General features: G+C 38.7%; 1 protein-coding gene across 3 annotated transcripts in view; it reads left to right on the top strand.

Moving 5' to 3' along the window:
- The first annotated feature begins 967 nt into the window (after positions 1 to 967).
- large2 (LARGE xylosyl- and glucuronyltransferase 2) overlaps positions 968 to 12,299 on the top strand; it is a 178,778-nt gene continuing 167,446 nt past the window's right edge. For 2 of the 3 annotated variants that reach the window (XM_061245634.1, XM_061245632.1), the window contains exon 1: positions 1,070 to 1,204. The gene's annotated coding sequence lies outside the window, so the exon portion shown is untranslated. Of the gene's footprint in view, positions 1,042 to 1,069; positions 1,205 to 12,299 lie in introns of those variants that run through there. The other variant, XM_061245633.1, reaches the window with a different exon arrangement.

Raw genomic sequence — 12,299 nt, 5'->3', positions numbered from 1 at the left:
GTAGTATAGCCATACCACAAATGATTAGATTGGGTTACTGTACACAGTGCATGCTATGATGAGCTAAAACCACCATCTCTCAAATGACATTTATTTGGAGAAGTTGTCAGAGTTTGGGGCTTTTTGTGTATTTTAGCCATGCAGCTTTATTAACATTATTAACATGGTAGTGATTTTGTTTTTGGCGGGATTCCCTTCATCACAGATATATTTGCAAGATCTATGGGTAGTCCACTGTGTGACCTTTCACCTCCTGATTCAGTGTTCCAAGAGGATTTTTGTAATATCAGGCAGAATACTAGTAATCCTTCTTATAAACTGTTTGCACTGATGCCATTTATAGAAACAATTTCTTTCCTTTTCCATAATCTTTTGAAATCTACTTTCATTGGTAGTCTGGGATTAAAACTCTGCCTTGCTTTTTTATGTAGCAGTGTGTATTTTTTTCCATTTCTTATCTTGATACATGCTGATTTTATGTAAATGTAAATGTATATTTGAGACTTGTGTGGCATGTGGAATAATTATGTACATCCCCTCTTACTTGTAGCATACATAAAACAAAAGTATGTATATATATATATATATATATATATATATATATATATATATAAGCAGTAACGTTAATAATAATAAGCACAAGACTTTAAAGCCACACAATATTTTATTGGCCTGAATATGTCAACATCTTTCTTGTAGGGTTTCAATGTTTAATTTTACAATGTCAATTTCGGGTTTTTATAGTAGTTAATCTTGCGATTCTGACAAAATTACCTTATTTAGTACCTGCTGTATGGATAAAATCGCGTAATAATGAAACGATATTTATTCATGTAATGCCTGTTGAATTAAACAGTACTAGAGGAAGCAGGGAACTGACACGCAGTTTAATGCACCCCCCCCCCCCCAATAGAAATTGTATCCTGTACGCTCGCTTCTGTCCCTAAAACTATTGGCTGAGAGTGTGAGTAGGCAACAGCTGCTGTGTCCACACGAGTGCCCCGAGAACTGGTGAAATCGATGGGACGCAGCAGAAAACAGGTACATCGGATCAGTTGCAGAACAGATAGAGAAAGAGAGCGCTGCATAGCCTACTGATAAGAGAAATAGCTAGATATTTAAATTGAAACGTTGTGAACAGGGTTTCACTGGATTTCGCAGATCGTTCGAAAATCCAGCGGAAATAGCAGTATGCAGACGTAAGGTACGTGGCTATTGTGGAAGATAAAGACACAAACTAGTTTTTTTCTTCTTTAAGCTGTCGCTGTATACATATTTTTTTTAGGTTAATGTGTATTTTCCCCTGCTCTATCCAATTGCATTAGTGTGGTTGACTCAGCTACACCCTTAGTGTAGGACATAGGCTGTTTCTTTTTTCAGATAGCCGTCTTCCCAGAATGTTTCTCGTTGTATATTAAATAGGAGTTGACATAGTGATAGCGCTGCTTCTTTAGGGTTAACGTGAGTTTAGTAGCCTATAGGTTGTCCATATATTTGCTAATATAAGAACTTATGTCATAGGCTGCCATTCCTGTTGCAAGCGAAATCAGACCCGAGTTAATGATTTTGATCTGAGTTACCGTTACAACTAGATGAAAGTAGGCTATCACTGTGAAAATATTTTCATAATTTATGAATTAGAAAACGTACCGGCAAAACACTGTGTACGGCTCATTTTAGTTTGGGTATTAGAATGAATGTTGGCTACATTTAAATAAACGCATGAAATAGTGGCTAGTTACATTCATAACGTTGCTTGCAGCTTGCTATTTTTACATGCCGGTGTGGACGTGATTGCTCATCTCAATCAATTAAACAGAAATGAATTGCTTTGATTGAACTTGGAAATCGCAATTGAAGGAGAGGACGTACTATAATTCAGAAGAATAAATAAACCTGAATTGTGATAGGTCCATTTCCGAAGAAAAAAAAAGTATTTTGCGTAAGATGCAGAATTTAAAAAATTCCCTGTCGAATATGCTCGTCGATAGTATTCAATTACTGTTCGACTGAAAATGAGTAGCCTCATTCAGGTAAATGAGCAAATCTGTTCGAAATAAAGTGTTTCATCTGGGCTATTGCGTGTAACCTAAGCGTTTGGAGTGGTCAAGATTTCGAGATCACAAGAAGCGAGATTCATAGCTCTTGGTTGATCCACTGTTGTGTGGCCTGCGCCTATCCGGTCCTGTCAAGTCAAATAACAGTGACCATGTGACTTGGTTTTGGGATCCGTTCATCATATAATATACAGTATATAGACATTATAATATCAAGATAATTACCATAGCACAATGCGTCATTCGTGAACTCGGTTATGTTATGTGTTATCTTTTGAACTAACAGCAAAGGGTATTGCAGGAATTAACCTGCTGATTCAGTTTACTGGACGCGCCCGACGCCACTCTGAGCTAAGGGTTGCTGGGGCTCTAATGTGTATGATAGGTCTAATGGACATGGGGAAAGTCGATAGTTCACTCGATGAAATGTGTCTACTTTATGACTGCAAAGGCAATAATTAATTTAATTTCTATATTTTTGCGTGTCATTCTCAAAGGTTCGAGTTCCTGTATATGCCCTTTTTCATGATCAGAAAGATGAGCAAAGACGTTTGTTGAGCAAGTCATTTTTGTAGAGGGAACAGAAACTATCGATTGAAGAGGAGCTTTTTTTGACGATGTTTTGGCCCTACCATTGTAGTCATCTACTTGAAGTTATTCTAGAAATTTTGCTTTGAAGTGGTAGAACAGAACTGGATTAAGTATGATAAAGCCAGAGGTTGGTTAGTTTTATGGTGGATAGCAGGTTACATAAGCCCATTCATCAGCATTCCTTGCCTTTTCCACACAGTAATTCAATAATATTTTCTGTTACATCCTTCATATTACATATTTGTTTCTGAACACTATGGCTCAATTGCAGTGTTCTGAGTTGGAGTTTGAACTGCAGGTTTAAACCTCAAGGCCTTAGAGCAGATATCCAAAGTTGTAGACTATGATTTAGCTATTCCGTTAAAATGTTAAAATGCAGATCAGTGGTTTAAACTCCAGCTAAGCACACTGCAATTGACCCAGTGATTCTGGTAGTTTTGCATAATTTCATTTTCTGGATAGGTGAATTTGACAGGACTACTTGCAAGCTGCACCTTCAGAGCATTAAATTAAATTACATTTAAGGTATTGTAGTTGCATAACAGATGTCTTTTTCGAAACTTGGCTTTATTGTTTGCAAAATAGTGGAATAAACTGGAGCAACATCTGTGAGTACTGTATATCTAATACTTATAGTCTTACATTGACTTAGTTAGTAGGATCTTCACTCCTGTCTCTTGCTGTGAAAATGTTGCTGTGTAAATCACGTTTCCAGAGTTCAACAAAACAAAACAGTCTATTGAAACAATGACGATAAACATCAGAGCTTTGTGAGCCCCAGGCTTGCTGTGTCTGCATCTGAAATTATTCTATTTCGTCCAAGGGTAGCGATTTCTGCTTGTGATTGTTCTGCTTTCAAATTCAGGCTACGTATTCTACCTCTACTGTGTATGACGTATAACAGAGGCACTCTAGTGGTGCTTGAGGTCAGGAGGGTTTGAGATCTTTTTTGTTAGAGGCAAAGGAGACAAGTTATAGCATCATCAGGAGCTCTGTTTAACTCTGTTTAAGTTGTTTCAAATGCTTTATTGATGTTTGTTTCATTTTGAGAAGCTTTCTATCTCTATTATCTCACAGAAAAATGGCTGTGCTTCAGTGCAGTTCACACCTCTTGCTCTGTTGTTCCCCAGATTAATGCCCTGCTCTTTTGCTGCGTCGACTTCCTGACCGAGATGAATGAATTCTTAGCAGACTTTGTAGTGCAGTATTATAAATTCTGTGTCTTACATTGAGCGCCTCTGCTATTTTTTTTTTTTTACCTTTTCATCATGGTCATGGGTGGGCTGCTTTTTCTTTCTTTTGAAAAATGAAGGACAGCCGAGTCCATTGTGACTTCAGCCGGGGTGAGAAGAAACCAAAGAGGAAGAGAAAACAAAATACACAAATCTGGATCATTTAATCATGATTCTTAATGGGTTGTAGCACTCTTTAACACTACATTGATGTAAGCACACGCGTGATCCATGTGGTTCTGCTCCATTTAGTGCAGTCATGCGTATACACCTTCAGACTTGCATTTCATTTCAGTTTTTATACATCAGCAAAACATTAATGATGATGTACTGTGCAGATGGAATGGGTTGATTTCAAAGCCAGGTTTGTCCCTGTAATGCACACAGAGTTGGAGCTTGTCTCGCTTCTTATGGTTTCTAGTGGCTACTCAAAGTTATTCAAAAAAAACAACAAAACAAACAAAACAAAACAATAAAATTGTCTTTTGAAGGCAATTCCTCTACATTTATTTTCTGAGAAGCCATTGTATTGCTGTAATTGTTTGCATAAAGGCCAATTCAGTTTTTACAAGAATTTTTATAGTTTTCTGACTTGGATGACAATGACTTCAAAACCATTCTTATTTCTGGATGGGAAGGTAAAATTAAATTGCTTAGGTTATTTCTGGCCGCCTCTCAATTCTAAATTATGTGTAGCAGTACTGACCAGCTTGTTTGTTACTGCCCCTCTGCTTGACCAAGAAGGAGGTACATGCATCTATAATTGCACATTTCCTATCAATATGACAGTTCCAGATAAAGATTTCTATTGGACCTTGGTAGCCAGGTAGCCCATATGTGAATAATCCACTTTGGCCAATTCCTATGAACTGTGGCTTATGTTACTTAAAGATAAAAACTTACTGCACAATAATGTAGCCTATTATTTATTCAACACCTAGCTAACTATGCATGGAATTACAATTAATATATATTTAACATGACAGTTAGCAGGCTAGCTGGAAAGAAATTGCCACTAGTAGAGACAAAATCATAGGTTAGCAGCAGAGGTTAAGTGTCCATTGATCTGGTTAGAGATGAGTAATTGGCTAGATAGCATCAATATCTGTGCTATCGTATAATTTTATTTTCTTATATTTTTCTGACCAATATCTATTTTCACATATCCTGACCTCAAACGTGCTTTGTCAGAGCTTACAAAGCCACATGTACAGTGATGCAATTTTGCCAAAGATGACACAGTAAAAGAGAAAGCCCCATTTTAGAATACCTTTTTTCGAATTAAAAGTAATTGTTCCGCCGAGCAATGCAGGACCTGTTACCCCCTGGAGCTCATGAAATATCACCTCCGTATTTTTTGAGTTAAAGGATCATAGCTTAAGTGTGGTTTTTGGTTGAGCTGTGTTGATGACATCTGCGTTCTGTGGGTCCCCCTGTGGAAACCCTCCCTTTTCCTAATGATTGATCGCTGTGACGAGGAGGAAGCAGAGGCTGTGGTCCTTTCCATGCGAGAATGTTGACTCTTCTTTTCTCTCTCCTGTCCCAAATGCATTGGAAGTAGAGATCCTTTTCCATCACTTCGTGTGGGGCTTGGGGACCTGAATGTGCAGTTTATTTTTAAAGCCCCCCCTTGCCTTTTTTTTTTCTTTTTGTGTGTGTGTGTGTGTGTGTGTGTGTGTGTGTGTGTGTGCCTGTCAGGCCCTTTGCTGACTGTTGTGTTATCTGTTGATGATGAAGTGGATAGCTTGTCCACCACTGTAATGTGGCTGTAAATATGGCGGGTGCTTGTCCGTTAAAGGTAACGTTGAAAAACATGGCTCTTTCTGTGCAGGATTCATTAATCTACATTCAAAGTTGCCAATTATCTTGAAATTGCCTCTTGAAATTTTCATGGTTTTGGCCTCGTCATCTATAAAATAAAAAAAAACAAGGTTATCCGTAGTATCACAGCATTTCCAGCCACATATTTTGCTAATTATTTCCTATTTTTGTGCTGGATAGATGAAACATGTAGGCAAGATGAAACATGCCTTGTGTTTTTCGGCCAACGAGGAGCGTGTTTGGATATTAGAACAATGATTCATACTCATTTCAAATGAAATAGGATATTCAGTGTGCATTAAATATACATTTTAAGACAAAAGAAACCCTGAGTGCTTTGTGTGGCGTATTTGACTGTGGGGTTTATTCGCAGTCACGCATCCCCTGACCCAGAATCTGACCCTGATTACACCAGGTCTGACTGTGGCCAGCAGCCCCATGGGGTAGCCTATAATTGGCCGTCGCCTATGCTGGACGTTGTGTCCTCTGCCACAGTAACTAATGTACAGCTCGGCGGCTGTTCCAGAGGCCACGCCTGATGTTGCGTGCCCCCCTGAATTCATCTTATTTTGCTTTGAGGAAGCCCAGGGACACCACGAGGGGTTCAAGTTTGGGTGAGATGCGTGGCACAGTCCAGAGGACAGACGAATCTCTATCTACAGTCAGGTCCATAAATATTTGGACGCTGACAAAGTTATTGTTATGCTGACTTCCAGCTTTAATTTGAGGGTAATTACATCTAAATCGGGTGAACGGTTAGGAATTACAGCCCTTCTTATACATCACCCCCCATTTTTGGGGCTCAAAATTAATCTGACAAATTTACATAATCATAGATTACATTGTCATTTTTTATACTTGGTTATCCTTTGTATGCCATGACCTCCTGATGTCTGTGACCTATCAACATCATCAGAGTCTGGATATCTTATTTTAAGATTGTCCTACAAGCGATACTAAAACTTTGCATTTGAATATGTGATTCTATTGAGGTAGAGGGTTGATTCCTCCCATTGTACTTTGTCCGCTGTGGTTCTTCTAACTGCTACTCTCCTTACTGTCTGGGTGCGTCTGAAAGGGCGGGTTGTCCAATTGCATGTTTGGATACTTGGGGTTTAAGGACAAATTAAATGGTACATGTGTCTTATGTATTTAATTGCATTTAAAAGCCTTAGGGGAGATTGTATAATGTAATGCTAAAGGCAGTCCAGTGTAGAGCTATTTCTGGTTAAAGTAGTTTTTTATTACATAAATGAAATTATCCTGTCCTCCAGGTGGGCTGCTCCTTTGAAGGCCGTGTTTAATTAAAACGCATCGCCGTTCCTGATGAAATGCACAGCTCGCTGTCCTATTCTACGGCGAGTCGAGATTCGGTGTCATCACTGAAAATAACTATGGTAACGAGAAGCCGAAGGATGGCCCGAAGTGAGAGGTGGATGCTATTCCCGTCTGCGTATGGTCTGGTCGTAAAGCGGTCTGAGGACCAGCTCTTCCAGGGGGAAGACCGTCCAGCATTAAACTCCATTTGACTCCACAGACACTGCAGGGGGGACTCAGTGACGGGCAGGCCTTCAGATTTCATTAACATCAAATAAAATATTCATCAGTGATCTTAAAAAACGTTCGAGAGCTGGTAAAAATATGAGCTGTGGAGTGATATGAATATGCCAGATGTAATTTTGGATAATTTGTTTTGGTGTTAAGGGGTAACAGTATAAATTGGAGAGTTTCCTGGTATTATTGGCATGTGCTGTAGAGCCAACTGAGATACCCATGTTGATCTTTTTCACAGCGTTACAGTGATATTAAAAAATGCCACTAGTGTATTCTGATTAAAGTCTAATGGCCAGTAATACATGGCACAATAGGCAGTATGGCCAAGCACGGCACAAGGGGCCATTGGGTATTAGTCAGTGTTAGAGAGGGGCTTTAAAGAGGTTGAGCTTCACGGACATGCTGTATACCATGCTGAGTCACATTTACCAATGACAAACAGTAGCAGCTGGAAATAATCTTCATCCAAAAAATGTTTCAGGCTGGTGTTCTTTAAGACAGGCCTGATGAAAATTAACAATGACATTTGTGTTTGTCCATGCCCATGTATGGTTAAGGGTTAGCATGGTATAGTAGAGTAGAGTAGTTTGCTCCAACGAATGAGAGCGATTGATTGTGTGTTAAATGTAATAGCGAATGCCCTAAAGCCAATACCTTGTGAAACACATGAAATGGATGGTGATAGCACAGCTTGCTTGTTAGTTAATTTACAGCTAATGTCAACTGGCTTGTTAACTTTGCTCACTAACTTAATGTGACTACTTTAAGTAGCTAATTAAAATAATGTCACTCACTTGTCAGTCTAGCTAAAACGCTTTGTCTGTAGGAAAATCTGGTACCCGCTCAGTTCTCTTTTGTCTTCTTTACCTTTTTTGCCCTGTCGGAGATGCTTCAGTGGTATTAAAAGTATTTGCATTTGATGCCAATAATATTTACATGCATTACATCAAGGGAACAGCACTTAGGGTATATCACATCTCAGCACAACATAAACTTACAAATACATGCAAGCATTATTTATTTATTTCAAGCAAACACAATTTCGGTTCATGTCTCCGAAATGAACTTGCCATACACTGTTTAGAAAATTTTTATTAGTATTTATGTAAGTCACAGTTAAACTTTGATGTACTGTATGTACCTGGCTCTATTTAAAATAATAGATAAGTAAAAATAACAATAGAGGCTGCAAAAAGGCTGCACTCTCAGAAATAAAGTGACAGTGGAGGTACATTTTTGTTCTTCAATGGTCAAAATTACAGGACAGTAGTACAGTAATGTACAGTAATGTTCTCTTTGGGTACAGATTTCCAAGCAAAAAAGGAAAAAAATGCTATATTGCTGGCTAGGGTACTATAGGTACAATTTTATGTACCTATAAGGTACTGCCCCCGCGACAAGCATTTGTACATTTTCAGGCTCTTTCCATACCTTTATTTCTGAGAGTGTAGGCTACTCTTCCTGGATAAGGTGCATCAGTGGTAGTTTGGTCCTCTTGAACCTGAGGGGTCCAGTGCTGGAGAGGAGTGATCGTCCCCACCTCCAGTATTTGATTTCTCTTCACTCCTAAATGTTGGATTCTGAAAAAGCCAAGCCTTCCACACTTTGGAGGGATCAAGGGCAGCAACTTTATAGCACTCTAATGTCCGCCTGCCCGCTGGCTGCGATCCCAAAATCGCAATCCCACGTCAGTACCCACGTCACAATCCCACGTCACAACGTGGTTTTCCCATGCAGTGTTGTGTTTATGTAGAACTGTGGATGTGCACCTACTCTGGGATAACATTGTCATACCTGTCCTGAAGCAACTGTTTAATGATGTAGTGGCACTGTTCAGCGAAATTATAACAGTAAGAGTCTCTTAAGCCTCTTTTGAGAAATCAAGTGCACTATGTCACATTATAGTGCACGGTTGACGCTGTTTGGTTGTAGCATATTATTAAAGTGCAGCTTCTTTCTCCTTTCTGATATATTTTATTAAAGCTATTATTTTAAAAACTGGAGAAATAATACCTCACTTTCCAATACGGTACCCCTCATGTAAGCACATTTTTGGATTGGCTATTTAAAATGGCCACCATCATTGTTACCATTAAGTGAGCAAAATGTCATAAAATCCATGCATGAGATCCCAACTGGAAGAATATTCTAAGGGCTGTAGCTCGACTATGAAAAAGCTAGCCATTTACCAGCATTGGTCAGTCCATATTAAGATCAGTTCAAGTCAGTATTATTTGTATTGAGTTTCTTACAGTGACACTGTCACAGAGAAGTGTTGCAAAGAAAACAAAAAGATTTGGCCAAAACTAGGCCTGTACCTCCAAAAGGCCATTGACAAGACTTTAATATGCTCTTTTGATGAGAGTCTGAATGCTCATCTAGAAATAGATATCTCAGTGTCAAGACTTGATGGCTCTGTAAGCGTATAAATTCCGTAGGTCTACTGGGAGCTCTCGTGATCAGCCCACAGTACTGCTAATATGAGGTTTTTAAGTCTCTGGAGGGATTATCCCTGCGTGCTCTCAGTCTGCATGTACCAACATGGTATCTGACAGTTTCCAGCTCTTCAACACTGGCTGCATTGAATGTGCTTCACTCTTGAAATTAGTCACCAACTTCTTTGGTGTCTCATTCCTTCAAATCTTGCTGTGCCGTTGTCAGAAAATCTAAACAGTTTACCGTTCATCCCACTACAAATAGTTCATCTTCTTATTCATGTCCTTATTTGCATCCTTTTTGCCGTAGTGATTTTGACAAAAAATGCTCAACAGGAAATTGAGGCGACAGCATTATTAACGGTGTTAGGTAATTGATTAATTAATTATCTGCTTGTTAAAATAAATTGCTGCTTGTGTCAATCTACGAGAGAAGCCCCTCCCTCACCCCCCACCCACAAGATATGCACAATGCTCTCTCTCTCTTCGGATCAATAGTAATAATCCTTTTTCCGCTTAGTCAATACCGAGCAACTTAATTTACATTGTTTACCTTTAACCATTTGAGAAACAATTCCACAATAGACTCGTAATTACAGTTTATGCAGGGGGTCCCACAGCTAGCCACTTTATGCTTTTAAGAATTGCCTCTGCTGATTTAGGTAATTGCTATTATTTCTAAATGGCAAAATCAATTACTTTGTGATTAACATATGAATCTAACCAAGGGTTCTACTTTGATTTTGGCTGAGTAACACCATTTTTTACAAGCAATGGTTCCACAAGAAACTGCAGATTCTTTGTTGTTGTTGTTGTTGTTTCTCAGTAATAAACTGTTTTTCAGTGTATGAAGGGGATCTGTGAGAAATCATCTTGAATTATGTTCACGCTGATTTTTTCTCATAACTTTTTGTGACCTCCAAAGTACACTGCATTTGATACAGTTAAGGTGAAGACAGAGCTAGCAGGAGTGCCTTGGATTCTGTGAAATCCAGTGGGAATGCATTTTGTGCATTGGACACCATTATAGAATGGCACAAATAATTCCTGATAGGAAATTTAAAATAAAGTTAATAAAGTTAAATTAATTTTACTTCTGTCATGCAAAGATTCCCGTATTTGGAAGCAGTAGTTCACAGTATTCAGGAGTTGTCTCTTTAAAAACCATGGCACAGGAGAATAGGGCTAATCGTTCTACTCAGTGCTGGGTGAATCAAGGAAAATGGAAGTGTGAAAATAGGAAATTTATCTGTGGATTTACAAAAAGCATAGAATGCTTGTTTTGCCACCCCACAAAATACGGAACCATTGTTGATAAAGCACTGCAAAAAAGAAGACGTTTTTTACAGGTTCATCCTGTAACCATTTTGATAGAAAAAAAAAACATTAAAGCTATAAGAATAGAAAAAATATTGCCAATAAACCCACTCCGGCCTGCATGTGGGTTAATATTGCCCAGATACAACTTTTTTTATTCATTGAAATTACTCTTGAAGGAGTACAAAATTGATTTTGTCCAGTTTGATGATGTGTGAAAGGTTTTTATCTAGTATATGTTTCTGGTATATCTAGCCATATTTAGACTTGCAGATCAATTTTTCAGAGCTGTAATGCTGAGATATTTCCTTTCTTTCCTTTTTCTGCGACCTTGCCGAAGGGGAGAGGCTTGTGTGTCTCAAACACCCTGAGAACTGTGCCGGTTGGTTTTTTTTAAACAACCGGATTGGCTTTGGGTCAGAGACCAGGCAAACAACAGCCCACTGGTCCAGTAGGTTGGGGGTTAGGAGTGCAGCCAGAAACGCCACCCTGAAGAACAATTAAGGTTCCAGAAACCTTCACAAGGAAAACCCAAAATCAACCCGTGCCAAGGCAACAGAAGGACATTGACATTAATGCAACCTTCATGACACCTGAGAGCCAAAACCAGTCGGAAGCTACCACACAGAAATCTCTTCTGAGACAAAGGCAAATATTAGAGATTAGATGTTGGATGGATAATGTACAAATCAATAAAAACAGTGCAAGTACCCAGAGAGTCTGAGCTGCACCACATAATGGCTCTAATGGTTCTCCCCAGACAAAGAAAACAAACAACAAAAAAACAACAAAAATGTCATGTCAATTTAAAACGGACAAGCTAGTTACTAGAAGAGAAGTTGATGTAGGCAGCAACTAATACTTTGTTACCTCCAACTCAACAGCAGCAAATCCACCTCCAACTCAACAGCAGCAAATGCACTTCAAACTCAACAGCAGCATATCCACCTCAAACTCAACAACATCAACATGTACGAAGTGCAGTCAACCACCCCAGGGAAATTTAGCAAACTGCCTCAATCTCTAAAACCTGTATAAGAGCAGAACCACCATTACAATTTACAAAACCTAAAGTGAACCTAAGTCAAAACATAAATAGAGCTTTTCAAATTAATTATATGAATTTAAGTAAATCATATATAATAAAGTATATGATTTGTATGATCTGTATGGCTCAGAATTCTGGAAAATCACAAAATACAGTAGCAAACAAACTTTAACCTGCATCCACAAATCCCGCAAAATCATCTAGAAAATGGCCCCTGAACATCACAACCCAAAGCTTAAGAGAC

Source organism: Conger conger, chromosome 6, assembly GCF_963514075.1.
Source record: "Conger conger chromosome 6, fConCon1.1, whole genome shotgun sequence".
In the NCBI taxonomy this organism is placed as follows: domain Eukaryota; kingdom Metazoa; phylum Chordata; class Actinopteri; order Anguilliformes; family Congridae; genus Conger; species Conger conger.
Note: the sequence above shows the minus strand (reverse complement) of the source record. Positions and strands in the feature narration are given on the sequence as shown.